The 15,517-nt window shown below is 35.0% G+C and overlaps 1 long non-coding RNA gene across 1 annotated transcript; it reads left to right on the plus strand.

Annotated features, from left to right (window-relative positions):
• Positions 1–491: 491 nt before the first annotated feature.
• LOC125666561 (uncharacterized) lies at positions 492–4,120 on the plus strand. The gene is made up of 3 exons (XR_007366733.2): positions 492–879; positions 1,758–1,824; positions 3,743–4,120. It is a non-coding gene; the product is annotated as an uncharacterized LOC125666561 (long non-coding RNA).
• Positions 4,121–15,517: the final 11,397 nt, after the last annotated feature.

Consider the following 15,517-nt stretch of genomic DNA (forward strand, 5'->3'; position numbering starts at 1 on the left):
ACTTTGTATGTAAAAATATTATGATAGATATAAAACAAAAAGGACATGCAAAGGTTTGACTTAGCAACGGTTGCCATAGAAACCGATCCTCTAACAACAGGTGGACAAGATATGCACATGTATGTTATATTTTGAATAATAAAAAATTAAACGCTATTGTTTTTAAAAACAACATTTGTAAAAAAATATTTTGAGCTAGGTTCTAGCTTTTAGAAATTTTTTTGTATTTATTTAATCCTTGAAAACAATAGAAATAATTATTTTTATGATGTATAAGGGTTTGATATATGTAATTTTTAGAGAGGGATAAAATATATTTGCCCAGTCATTTGGTGTAAACTCACATGCTAGTAAAATGTATTGAATCTTACTTTAAAAAAGTACAGAAACACATTTGTGGAGAAACCAAAGGTAAACACATAAACCAGTAGTTTCCTCTGGTGCACAAACCAAAATACACAAGAAAGAGTTATTGCCCTTTGTAACACTCTCTTGTATTGGAGATATGAACAGCCTTCATTTGTTTTCAGTATGGCAGGAGGTGGAAATTGAGTTTTTATTCAATTTGTTCTTCAGAAGTTTATCAATGTCAGATGCTCTTTGTTCACTTAATTCACTACCACGATCTTTATCTTCAATTGTGCTAAAGGATTCCGGTTTATTCCATGGAATACAAATCCGTTTGATCTTTGCCATAGTCACCGGACTCTAGCATCCAATCGTCTACGTATTCGTAGAAAAAGTAAATGTTGTGGAATTTAACGCTTTATTGCATCACATCCGACTAAAAAAATGACCAGGGAAACAGAAGGCTGACAGACATATTCATAGAAAATATGAAAAAACCCTGCCTGTTGCCGTGTTGGAACTTGTATTGACGTAAGTATTCTATTTGATTTAGAATCCAAATTCTAACGTGAAGGCTGAATAAAATGTATCAGAAAATTTGGCTTTTAGTAAACATATGAGAACCCCAATTTATTTTATACTGCCAGCCAGGCTAGTCAGCTATAGTGGTATACATGTAGACTGAACATTGTAAGTAGTCCTGTCATTTACTGCATGGGTGTACAATATAGAATACTAGTTAAGTATGTCCCCAACCTAACATTCACTCAGGGAGTTTCCTATCACATTTACACAGAGTTCAGGATCAGTAAAAATTGGGGAATACTTATAAAATCATGTTTCATGTGGAAATTTTCAAAAGGACTAGGCTTCATTTATGTAATCCTTATGTAATCCTAAGTAATGACCTCTCTCTCTCTCTCTCTCTCTCTCTCTCTCTCTCTCTCTGACTGTCAAGTTTACAATAAAAACAAACATGTGAATGCCTGTGTGCATTCTAGATAAAGATTGTTAAACTCATATATATTGGTGAGCCAGGCTACTTTCAAGTTTGTTTACCTGTGGTAACCCCCACTAATATGTGATGGTTCTAATCTACAGAAGAAATCACACAAATACTATTATGATTTAAAGTTTTCTCATCTCTGTAATTATGAACTTTAGGACACTTGATTTGGAAAAATTAAATGATGAAAAATTGATGATTTTGAATTGGGTCCTGTAACTGGGCCCTCAAATTTTAATACATGTAGGTCCTGTCAACTGAAGTAAATCAAAAAATATTGAATGTAAATTGTAAATATTCAAATACTTTTGAATTCTTACTTTTTCATCCAATAATCACATATTTTGGCCAAAATACATGACCACTATTTTATGTAATTAATGTGTGCTTTTCTGTGTTTCAGCTGTATGAGCATCATACTGTGCAAATCACCTAAAGATGGAGTTGACCAAGTTGCTGACTTTGAGGAGGTAAATATTCAGCATTAATACATACACATTGAATACATAATTTGAAATTCAAATTTGAATCCCAGTATTATAAATCCTAAAACAAATTAATAGATGTGGGGAATGTGGTACATTGGGTTTAGTTTCTTGGTTATAGAGCCTGCATGGAAACTAAATTCTCTAGAATAATCACAGGAGACCATCCATTTTTTATGCGACATGATGACTTGAAACCTTTTCATCACAACTTCCTAAAAAAATGTATTACTTCACTTAATTAGCATACTCAAAAAGACTAGTTGTTTTGTTGTCAATGACGCACATATATATGTACACATGTGTATGAGCTCAGTATCATTTGTAAAAATGATCAATTCTAATTAGGTCAATGTTGAGAATCACTCAAGTGACCTACATGTTGCTATTTGTGTGCGTCAGTCATCATAAGACGTTAATTGAACATTAATATTTTTTTCTTGATAACCACCCTTCCAATTCTTTTCAAATTTCTTTTAAGCATCTTTGGGACAAGGGGAATTAACATAGATTGTAAATCTAAGGACTCTGGATTGACGGTACTTTTAAAAATGCTCTATACCAAAATTGAGAATTTTGTTTTAGAACCAGGGTTTGATTTCTTCAATTTTATGGAGAAAACTTTTTCAGATATACACTTGGTTAAATTGTAGAGTTGGGGAAGGGGGGGGGGTTATAAGTGTATTTGACATTTATTTGTGTCCAAATTATGCAATTAATACTGATGATTTCAGTAGTAGTCTGTTTTTAAAACAACAGACACCTAGAATTAAGAGCACAATGAAAGCATACATGTGATAAGGAGGGGGGGGGGGGTGACTTCATAATAATGCCTGAAAATTCTTAACAAGTAAATTTTAACAAAAATTTTACACTAGAGATGCCAATTCAAGATAATTAACATGCTTTGATTATTGGCATCTGGTGTACATTTAGCAACAAGTAGTGTTGTTCATTGTGAAACGATAAATTAATAATGTACATGTATGCGTTGGTTATACATGTGTTTTAGGCATATCTTATTGCATGTTTTGTTGTGTTTGGTTGTCGAAAATATTGATAGAAATTATTAATGAAGAATTGCTGATATACTAAGGACATCATGATTCTGATCTAAAGAAATTGAGGACTAGTTAATATTTACATACTTTGTTACATCATGGCCATACATTGTTATGCATAAATCTTATTAAATCATTGACTCCGCAAAATATTATGACATCACAGGAGGGTGGAACTACCTTAAATAAAGCTGAATGCTGATGAAGGAAAAACAGAAAGGGGTATCAAAATTGCGAATTTCGAAAACACAGGGTTGTGAATGTGGGTCCAAAAGAGTCATATAGTGTATAACATGGATTTTGTAGCCCTTAGAGCTATAGTGATACTTTGAATTTTTTTTTAATTTGATTAATACTCAGGTAACCAATAAGGTTTGTGGACATCTTGTTAATTTATGAGTATTAACACTATTAATAGTTCTTCAATACAGCATAAACACATGTATACAAACTGTATCAAAACATAACATCCTTTAGGCCAATTCAACTTAATTAGTAAGATTATCATCCTGGGTCACCAAAAAGTATGGGGCAGACTGTGGGAAGATTTTATTTTTTAATTTTTATTTTCTGAGAAATATATTGATGACAAATGAGTTTTTGTCAACAGAAGTGCATAATTTAATGCCAGATATATAAATCTATGTTATTTCACAGATGATTTTTGAGGGGCGGGTAATCTATCAAATAAGTAATTAATTAAGTGGTAAAATTACTATTCTAGCATCATGAATGATCTTGTACATGTAAATTTAGTTTAATCAAATTGAATTAGGTGTGTACTGTATGAAAATGTGAAAAATAAGATGAACTTTTCAATATTTGTTCAACACATTTTTTAGAACTTGAAGAGCAGAAGATGCATTCCATGACTCTTATGTGATATAGAAGACAAAAAAGAGCTCTTGAGAATGGAAAAAAAATGCGAGTTTTACAGTCAATGAACACACCTCACGACACAAGTCCATCCTGATTCAGTAAACTATTCTTCTAAGGAAACACCATGACTTAGTTAAGATCAAGTTTTGGTGTCAGAAGACTAATGTAACTAAAACATTGCAAAATTAACCTGCAAGTGTCTTATGTGAGCCTACTGAATAAGGATTCATTACTGAACAGTTGAAGGAAAATCACTATTATAATGATTTTTAACAAAAGATGATTGTGTTGTTTGGATAACATTGTGATCCATGTTTGTTGAATAAACAACTTTGCAAAAATGAGTTGTTCTGTGTTAATATTATAAATTTACTAATTACTGGTATGTCAACATAGATTACGGTAACACTGAACAAACTTCAATAAATTTTAAAGTTTCATGCAGTTTCTGCAGTAGAAAATGACACCTATTGATTTTCTGGTCCAAAGGTCACCAGGTGCAATACAATACTTTGTACAATTGATGTCTGACCAATTTCTTCAGAACCCTTTGATTGATAGTGATATTTCATACAGGGGTTGGTCACTGGTAGTGTATGACCCCCATTGATTTTCAGGTCAAAAGATTAAAAATGGCAGGGGCCTCCGTGGCCGAGTGGTTGGAGCATAGCGTTCAAAATGACACTGCCTCAGTCGGCGCGGGTTCGAATCCCGCTCGCGCTGGTATTACATATAAGTGAGAAAGTTTCCCAATTTACTTTCGGAAGGTCTCTTCCCAGGTTCATTGGATCTGGGTTCTCACTTTCACCATTAAACACTGGGCACCATCAGAAAACTGAAAAATTGTTGAGTGTGGCGGAAAATATCAATAAATCAATCAATTAAAAATGTAGCTAGTACTCTATGCAATGGTGTCCCCCCAATATCTTGGGCCTGTTGTTCAATTATGATATTTCATATGTTGGTTGGTTATGAATAGTAGATGACCCCAATGATTTCCAGGTCAAATTTCAACAAATACAAGGCAGTACAATGGACAATTAATTGATATCTACCCAATATCTTGAGAAGACTTTTTATAGTTATTGATAATAGTTTACATGACAATACAGTACATGTAATATAGCTCGTTTATGGAAATGATTGCAAAATCTACTTGGTGTTTGGGGAGGGGGGGTACTACTGGATTACAGTTTATGTTTACATGTTTTTTTTAAATCACTCTAACTAATTTTTATTAATATGTTAAACTTCTCCATGTTTATTTTTGAAATATCAATTGCTCATATTGTTCATTTTAACTGAAAATGGTGTAGGTTGTATTATTTGTCATTAGTATGAAGTTTTGGCAAAATGCCCAAATCTACAGTTTTCGTACTACAAAAGATCAATTGTACTACATTTCACCATTAATCTTTTTATATAAATTAGGATTCTTTGATATGGACACCCTTTGATGACAGTTGATTATGCTGTATGTATTTTCCAAATTATCTAAATTCATCAACGAAATCCAACAAAAAATCCCGTTTTGGCAAAATGCCCAAATCTACAGTTTTCGTGCTACAATAGATCTATTGCACTACATTTCACCATTAATCTTTTTATATACATTAAGAGTCTTTGATATGCACACCCTTTGATGACAGTTGATTATGCTGTATGTATTTTCCAAATTATCTAAATTCATCAACGAAATCCAACAAAAAATCCCGTTTTGGCAAAATGCCCAAATCTACAGTTTTCGTACTACAATAGATCTATTGCACTACGTTTCACCATTAATCTTTTTATATACATTAAGAGTCTTTGATATGGACATCCTTTGATGACAGTTGATTATGCTGTATGTATTTTCCAAATTATCTAAATTCATCAACGAAATCCAACAAAAAATCACTTTCTGGCAAAGTGCCAAATTATAATACATTGGTACAGCGGTCAGTAACACACTCTTTACCATAGGTGGATATAGATAGCATAAATAAGGAGGGAATTTTATGGGGAATCGAGATTTATGGAGAAAATTAGTTGTCTTTTTCAATTTTTTATATACCACAAGGACAAAACATGGGCAAAACGGGCTGAATTTTGCAGTTCAATTAGCCCTCATAGACTGCTGTCGGTTTCCATGGCAACGGATGGTAGAAATTCGGTGGTGGGGTTGAAATTATGTAAGATGGTGCAAGTAAAGTTAATACTGTGAAAATCAAAGAAATCTGTGACATTGAGTGGCCAGACCCTATCTGATTTCTTTGATTTTTACATAGAATTGATCTTAATCATTAAAAGTGAAAAACAAAATTTTGAGGAAAATCGTGAATTAGTTCCTTTAAGCATGTTGCTTTTTAGTCAGGATTCTACAGAATGCAAGTTGAAGATATCTAAGTGTGACACAGGTCCATACAAAGGAAATGAAATTATATATTGAAGTTTTTACACAAGTTGTTTGATGAATTTATTAATGTGCATTGTGCTTGTACTTTATGGAAATCACTAATTCAATGAACACATTTGAACAAACAATCAATGTTTCAATGCAGATTACTTTCCAAAGATAATGATGTATCTTATTCATAAAATACAGTTCCTAGATTTTGTAGTACATACATTTGCATACTGTAAATGCCACTGCTATGGGAAAAGTTAACTTTGAAGCAATATAAGCTGTAATAATTTGGTGTTGAAAACTTTTGTTGAAAAATTATGGTTTATACTTTAAAAAAAAATCAACTTGCATTTTAAAAATTATTCAGAAGTTAGAATGAAACAAAATTACTTTATTGTCTTCCCATACAAAATATTGCTTAATGTTAAAGCTACATATTTAATAGAACCAGGATCTTTATTTTGACTTAGATTCAATTTTACCAAGAATAATACATGAAGTAGAAATTACAGACAAAACTATTAAAATAATACATTTTTACAACTGTACAACTTAAAATTTTGAGATTTAGAGCTAATATTGCTTTAATATGCCTGTAGTGTCACATGATAAACAATGCTCTATTTAAATTTCTTTGACAAAGGTGGCAGAAAGTTACAAAAAGCTGCAGCTACTCACAGCATTGCAGATGGCAAATTTTTCATGTTCAAGGGTAGAATCCCTACCAACATTTTGAAAGATTTTAGTCTTCTGATAGCTCGCTTTACATGGATACGAAGTGAAGCAATCTTGCGAGTCTCAATAATTTGCTTTGAAGTTAGCACCCTTCCTTTGCCATTTCTATTTTCATGAGTAAAAAGTGGATGTTCAAGTATGCACCTTTCAAAGTAAGAAGGTCTCGTATCTGGAATCCCCTGTCAGCCATCACCTCATCCCATGGAGAAATGTGATTCAGATACTTGCTCTCAATGGTAATTTTTCTGTCACTGATATTGCCACTCCAGAATTTTGATACAAAAGTAAAGGCCCCATTGGGTTGGATAGCAACCAGAGTTGTAAGGGTGTTACATGTATGATACTTGTAATTACTCCATGTGATTGTTTGAGCTGAACAGTTTTGGGGGTTTTGGATGAAGACTTCTGTACAGTCAATTATTGATGTTGTTTTGGGATATTTGAGCTTAAATGACAATGGCATGTGTTTCCTGACCTACCTTTTCACTTGCTGGCCATTTAATTACAGAGTCTAGAATTTGAGTTAAAAAAGTTGTCCATGAGCTAAAATGGATTGAAACATACCCAACAGAAACATCAAATAGCACAGCAAGAGTTGAATTATCTTATCCCAGTCTTAATTTCAACATCACTATCACAAATTTCTCTTTCATAGATAGTTTTCTCTGTCTACCTGGTTTCCTCTGCTGTTTTTCTTGCCATTTCTTGGATCCTGACTTCCCAGCCCCTTTCCAAAATGAAACCTTATCATAAAATACTGCAAGGAATTACAAAAAGAATGTAAGAAAACTAAGAGAGGGTAACCCTAGAAAATGCTTGATATTTTTTGTCATCTTGAAGTATTTTGTTGAGAAGTTCCTTCCGGAAATCAACTTCACGGGATTTTAGGATTCCATTCTCTTTTCTCAGTTCTTTGTTTTCTACTTCAAGTTCTCCGCATTTAACCTGGAATGTATTCAATCACCACATTCACAATATGTAGATTGTGGAGTGAATGATCAGTGTGGCGGATACAGAGACAATGCCCCACCCACCCATTTTTTTTCTAAAAGTGTAGTAATCCACACTATACATTATTATCACAAATATTATCTTTTTGAACTTGTGCATGAATATTTATTGCACTTATCAAGAGATTTAAGTAATTTTTCAATATATTAAATGCGTACTATATTTAGAATATATATAACCGGTACCAATCAGGGTTTTATCCAGCTTTTAGATGCTAGGCCTACTACCCATTTTATATTTAAAGGGAATTTTTGAAAATGCAGTCATGCGCTTCCTGGGAAGGGGGTTGGGTTGGGGGACAATCCTCAGATTATATCTCAAAACAGGCATACAAATTGATTGATTACTGATTCTTATCTACATTGTAAGACTTCGATTATTAAAGAAAGTGATTTATAATATAAAAAGATGATTTTTGTTGAAATTCTCAAACAATTTTGTGTAGTTTCTACAACTGAAGGTAAATTTTATCTATGTAAGAGGAAATATTTATTTGTTCAATGTCAAAGGGGGAAAGGTATTGAATAAATATTGCTTGAATTAAAAAGAAATTAAAAATTTCTGGATCCACCACTAATAATCCAAGTGAACAAAAATAGAAGAGCAGTAAATAAATAAAATTGGCACAATGTATTTATACTGATGACTTATGTTTTTACTTTGCCAGGACTAACTTGCCTCTAAAAGTCTTATTCTTTCTATAAGGCCTTGCTCTCTACAATACTTCATCTCAGGATTACAGCATATGTAGGAATGGTCATGGTGCAAAGTTTGGCATTGAACAACATCTAGAGAAAATATCCCAGATTTGAATAAATTAAATTTACATAACTGCATTTTTTGTACTATTACTTTTGACAAAAGTAATTAATAACAAGGATTTATTTGCATAAGCACAATAACAATTACTGGCAAAGGCACATATATTATAATAGCTAGATTATACAAAAGAAACAATATTATTCAAGATAAAATTAGTGATTTGAATGCATGAACATGGCACCAGACAAAATCATGTTATATTACACTGAATGTAAGGTGTACATGATATTAATTAAATGACCCAAATATTTAAGTAATTTCAAAATTTTATAGCCAAAATAATTTAGTAATTTCAAATTTTTATAGCCAAAACAATTAATATACAATAATATACACACATTGTAGATGATGATATGAATCATATCAGTACTTAAGGAATTTTTGCAGTTGCATTTTTTAATGATGAGTGCTTCAATCCTGGGTTTGGGTGACCATCATTGTTCAAAGTGCTTCAAAACACCTGTCATCACTGATGTTTCGATTCAGTTGGGATGTTTGCATTGGTGTTTTGTTAAGAATACTGTTAATTATCAGTGTATCCCCACCTCAATAGGTTTAACCACACATTCACCATCTGGGGATATATACAGGCTTTCCAGCGTGAGGTGTCCATGAGTAGCCACTTTAGCAATTAACATATATAATTGTTTATACACAAATAAATGCCTTATAATATAACTAATATCCCATAGTGAAGATCATGGTTCTATTGAATATGTGACCGGTCAACAGGGGATGCTTACTTCTCCTAGGCACCTGATCCCACAACTGGTGTGTCCAGGGGTCCGTAATTTTTCAGTTTAATCAATTAACTCACAGTGACTCAGTATCATAAAAATGCACGTAATAATTGTTGAACAAACCTGTTTGAATCTCGTTGTTGTTGTTGTCAATGTTGAACAAGCTTGTGTGAATCTCGTTGTTGTTGTTGTCAATGTTGAACAAGCCTGTGTGAATCTCGTTGTTGTTGTTGTTGTCAATGTTGAACAAGCCTGTTTGAAACTCGTTGTTGTTATTGTCAATTTTTAATGGAATGTCTATACCGGTAGCATATCTGACTTTTGTCCGTGGATGAATCGCATTTCACAATTTTGATTCTTTTGTTTTCTGAATGTTTTTGAGTTTCGTTGGTTTTTCTGCCTAAGTGGGAGTTTTTTTTTGTTCTTCTTGATGTAGCCATTTTTCAATTATTATAGGCAAACATAGTGGGATGGGGGTCATTTGGAGTTGATTTTCCATCGATAAAATGCTTGGAGCAGACGACGTAATGCCTATTACCGGCTTTACTGTCTACAGACACCCCCTCTCTTCACCAAACACAGCCACTTCTTCAATTCACTCTCCACCTTGGTTGACGCTCTACTATCGTCAGTACAACCGACAGCAATGCAATGTCGCGCAGGCATAGCGTCTTTGACAACTGTAGCGTCTTCGACAACTGTGTTTGTCCCGAAAATCTCGCGAGGCTTACGCGGTTTCTCTCTCCTTATATCGAAGAACGATCAAAGAGCGATAACTCTTTAGAGGAGGAAATCGAAAATATTTCAGCAAACAGTGAAACACACTTTAAAACTGTTGTCTAGCAAACAATTAAAAGCTATGATGATAGTTGTAAAGAGGAAAAACCGCTAAGCAACAGCTATATAGTTGCTTAAAACAACACTTCCAATTGCCTGTCGATTGTTGATATTGAATGCAAAGTTACTTGAAATTCTGTTCAGCGGTTTCGGAGGAATACCAAATATATTTTTGCAAACTTCTATGTTTATAAGGGGTAATTAGATGTCTAGTTTGAATAACCCTCGACAGGGAATTCTTACTCCTCCTATGCACCTGATCTCACATCTGGTGTGTCCAGGGGTCCGTGTTTGCCCAACTATCTACTTTGTATTGCTTATAGGAGTTATGAGATTGATCACTTTTCGTTATCTTCACCTTTCATGTAATAGCCTATTATTTTCCACTCTGTTTCACTCTATCACGGGGGGTATCCGTGGTCGAGTGGTTAGAGCATCGCGCTCAAAATCACACGGCCTCTCATCTCTGTCGGCACGGGTTCGAATCCCGCTCGCAGCGGTGAGAAAGTTTCCCAGTTTATTTTGGGAAGGTCGGTGGTCTCCTCGCAGGTACATTGTATCTGGGTTTTCTTTTCCACCAATAAAAACTGGGTGCCACTGGATAACTGAAAAATTGTTGAGTGTAGCAGAAAACATCAATCAATCACTCTATCACCCTGTATCCAACAAGTATGGATATCTGTAGATTATCCCACGCTCGGGAAGCCCCACCAAGTCCCCTAATGCCCATAAATTAGAAGGGGGAATGATAGTCCACGGAGTCTTCTACATTACTTCTATACTCGTTTCATGGACTCTTTGACAATTAAAGAGGAATCAATATCCATTATTGAACTAATCAATGTAAGATTAGATTTTACAGGTACTCAATTCCTCTAATGGCCCCATGACTCCTACTCACAGGATCTATATGATGAAAGATGAATATAACAAAGAGTGATTAATCTCATAACTCCTATAAGCATTTCAAAATAGATAGCTGGGCAAACATGGACCCCTAGACACACCAGAGGTGGGATCCGGTGTCTAAGAGGAGTAAGCAACCCCTGCAGACCAATCACACCCGCCATGGACCCTATATCTGCTCAGGTAAACGAAGTTATCCGTAGACATGATCAGTGTGCCAAGAACAGTCTAACAATCGGTATGAAACACGTCAGACAGCATTTGATCCTATGATAGGTTGTATCGACAAACTAGATTTTTATAGCGATCAAAGAATTTGCAAAATGCTGACCTAAAACGAGACTGTTGAAACCCCTGTACCAAGAACTTGTTTGTCAATAGCCTGCCTCGATTTGAAAAAAAGAACAAGGTCTTGCATATCGAATCAGTTGAGATATATAAACATCATATTCAGGTGATAATGGAATATAAATATGGGAAGATGAAGATGGAAAAACTTAATCATCCTGTTTGTCGTAAATCTGAGTTGTTAGTTTGCCGTAAATATATGCTTTCAATGAAATATCTAAGTTTGAAGCAGAAGTGGACGACTTTGGTGTCTTTTATTTCGATTTCACAGGGATATATCGAATCGACATATGAATGAAAGTTATTATTGTTCATCGATAAAACGTCGTCGATATATCTAAATATCGAATTGAAGACCACAGGAAGATAAGTTTTTAAATAGAGTCTGCTTCATATGAATATAAAACACACGTCAGCTAACAAAGGAATATAATTCGTGCCCATGGGTATTCCAACAGACTGTTGGAAGACCTGATCAACAAAGACGGTACTGTTAATGAAGAACTCCAGCATATTTTTTTTATTTCAACTTCAGAGTACTTGTGCGTGGAATCAGAATGGTGTTTAACAAAAGGATTTTTTGGATGACTGATCACAAGATATGAATGCAAGGTGAAGATAACGAACAGTGATCAATCTCATAGCTCCTACAAGCAATACAAAATAGATAGTTGGGCAAACACGGACCCCTTGACACACCAGAGGTGGGATCAGGTGCCTAGGAGGAGTAAGCATCCCCTGTTGACCGGTCACACCCGCCGTAATCCGTTTTCCATTTTTGTTGAAGAAACAACTATTTATGATGTCCAAAATTGTAGTGGTTAATTTATCGTGAGGTATGGTCGTGTAAAGTGTTGAAAAGTCATACGTTTTGACGCTGTTGATTTTAGAAAGGTTTTGCTACTTCAAGTCTGCTAAAAGTTCTTTAGAATTTTTTAGAATCCACATTTGATTTACACCACTTCCGTCATGTGTAGTTAGAAAGTAGGTTTTATGTTCCTCCTTTATAGCTGTTAATATTTTCGTGAGAAGCAAATATAGGGGCTTGGTAGAGCACTTACTGGATCCAGCAATGTATACACCGAGAATATCACTGGATCAAGCTCGTTTTGCGATTTGAAACCCAGAAAACCAAATGTACATCTTCGTGTGTCTCTAAATATGCAACATAGATTCCATTTGTTTTGTATCAAATTGAATACATTTATGCAAGCTCTGCGGCTTGTGTTTGCCCAAATCTTAATTGTTCATTTTATGGAATTCATGAAATTGATCACTGTGTTGACTTCTTTTTCCATTTAATTAATCCTAGCCATAGTAGTAACAAGAGTACCGCAAACGGTACAATATAAGCCCGTCGGATAGTGAGCCTTTGACTAAATATAAGGACAATATCTGTATCCGTAATGAAAAAAGCCTGGAAAACAGTCTGACCTGTTTTTAGTCCAAAAGTAGGTCAAGTATGGACCAATCCAGCTGAAATGCAAACTGAACTTGTATTCCCCTGAGAGGAAGCCCTTGACTAAATATCAGGGCAATATCTGTATCCGTAATGGAAAAAGCCTGGAAAATGTTGGACCTCATTTTTTTCCAAAAAGTAGGTCAAGGATGGACCAATCCCGCTGAAATGCAAACTGAACTTGTATTCCTCCAATCGGAAGCCTCTGACTAAATTTCAGGGTAATATCTGTATCCATAATGAAAGGAAGTCCGGAAAACTGTCTGACCTATTTTTAATCCTAAAGCAGGTCAAGGATAGACCAATTCAGATGAAATGCAAAATGATATTGTATTCCTCTGAGAGGAAGCCTTTGACTAGATATCAGGGCAATATCTGTATCCGTAATAAAAAAAAAAGCCCGGAAAACTGTTTGACGTATTTTTAGCTTAAAAGTAGGTCATGGATGAACGAATCCAGCTGAAATGCAAACTGAACTTGTATTCCTCCAAGAGAAAACCTCCGACTAAATTTCAGGGCAATATATGTATCCATCATGAAAAAAAGCCCGGAAAACGATTTTACCTACTTTTAGTCTTAATATAGGTCACGGACGGACGGATCAATCCAGCTGAAATGCAAACTGAACTTGTATTTCTTGAAAGAAAGCTTATATGTAAATTTCAGCGCAATATCTGTATCTGTAACGAAAAAAAGTCCGGGAAACTGTATAACTTACTTATAGCCCTAAAGTAGGTCAACGATAGACCAATCTAGCTTAAATGCAAACTCACTCTTACAATTCTTGAGGGAGATATTGTAACCAAATTTCAAAGTTGTACATGCATCCGTTACGGAAAAAAGTCCGGAAAACATGACCCGGGACGGACGGACGGACAGCCAGCCGAACGGACGGATACACGGACAGCGCCATAACATAATACGTCCCTTCTAATGACGGGCGTATAAAAATAAAGTTAATTTCATAATTTCAACCTCATGCATTTGTGGAAATAAAATAGACGCATTTAAAGTTGCCCCAGAAAAACAACACCGTGGTGATAATCATTACTGGTACACAGACGTCTGGAACCTATTAAGCACCTATTAAGGGGAGTTACGTAAATTTCAAGTATATTTTGATACACTGTTGTAAGTGTTTATATCCGTGGGTTTTCATTAAGCCAAGAGCCCTCTTATAATACATCTTAACAAATACAAAATTTGAGATTGCAATTCTGTCCATGTCCACTTCTTAAAATTACAGACAGTCAAACATTTACGATACTATCAATTTATTGCAATTTTCCAAAACAACATGCAGTCATTGTATATTTTCAATGACAGGATTCATACCGCGTGTTAGGCCGTTCCTGGCACACTGATATTCACTACGGATAAATCCGTTTACCTGATCAGGATATAGGGCTCACGGCGGGTGTGACCGGTCGACAGGGGATGCTTACTCCTCCTAGGCACCTGATTCCACCTCTGGTATATCCAGGACCCCATGTTTGCTCAACTCTCTGTCTTACATTGCTTCTAGGAATTATGAGATTGATCGCTTTTCTTTATCTTCAACTTTCGTTCCTTAGCTACTTGATAGGTAAAAGGTTTGAAATTTTATATTAAAACAATACAAAATGTCTTATTTAGAAGCATTAACCCTCAATAAATCATTTCATGTATTGTTAACAGCATGTATATACAAACGTCATCAAATCATATAGAAGAGTATCTCAATCTTAGCATAGTTCATGTTGTTTAAGATATGGATATACAAACTTTACTAATAAAACGTTCAGTGTTTTAACAGAAGGAGGGTCAAACCTAAATTTCTTTTTGGGCCCTGGATCTACCGTAGCCTTTGTTTTATTGCAGACTTTCATTCTGAGACTTGGATCCAATGCCGATGGTAGTAATGCTGCAATCTCTACAATCTGATTGAAGTAGAGATCTAACAAATAGCATATGCGCTATTCACTATTTGAGAGATTTGTGTTTTAGTCAGATTGGTAATCTGTATTGATGTTTCAAACATTCTTATGTTTCACGATAAGCAGAAACTGTACAAAGATTAAAGAACGTTAACAATGATACATGCATATCATCGTTACTATACAGGGTTTATCCCGTGTAACTCAATCAGAGACCAGCATCTCTACCAGACAGGGTTTATCCCGTGTAACTCAATCAGGGTCCAGCAGCTCTACCAGACAGAGTTTATCCCGTGTAACTTGATCAGGGTCCAGCATCTCTACCAGACAGGGGGTCTCCCGTGTAACTCAATCAGAGACCAGCATCTCTACCAGACAGGGTTTATCCCGTGTAACTTAATCAGGGTCCAGCAACTCTACCAGACAGGGGGTCTCCCGTGTAACTCATTCAGAGACCAGCATCTCTACCAGACAGGGGGTCTCCCGTGTAACTCAATCAGAGACCAGCATCTCTACCAGATAGGGGGTATCCCGTGTAACTCAATTAGAGACCAGCATCTCTACCAGACAGGGTT

The sequence above is a fragment of the Ostrea edulis genome, chromosome 10 (assembly GCF_947568905.1).
Source record: "Ostrea edulis chromosome 10, xbOstEdul1.1, whole genome shotgun sequence".
Classification (NCBI taxonomy): Eukaryota; Metazoa; Mollusca; class Bivalvia; order Ostreida; family Ostreidae; genus Ostrea; species Ostrea edulis.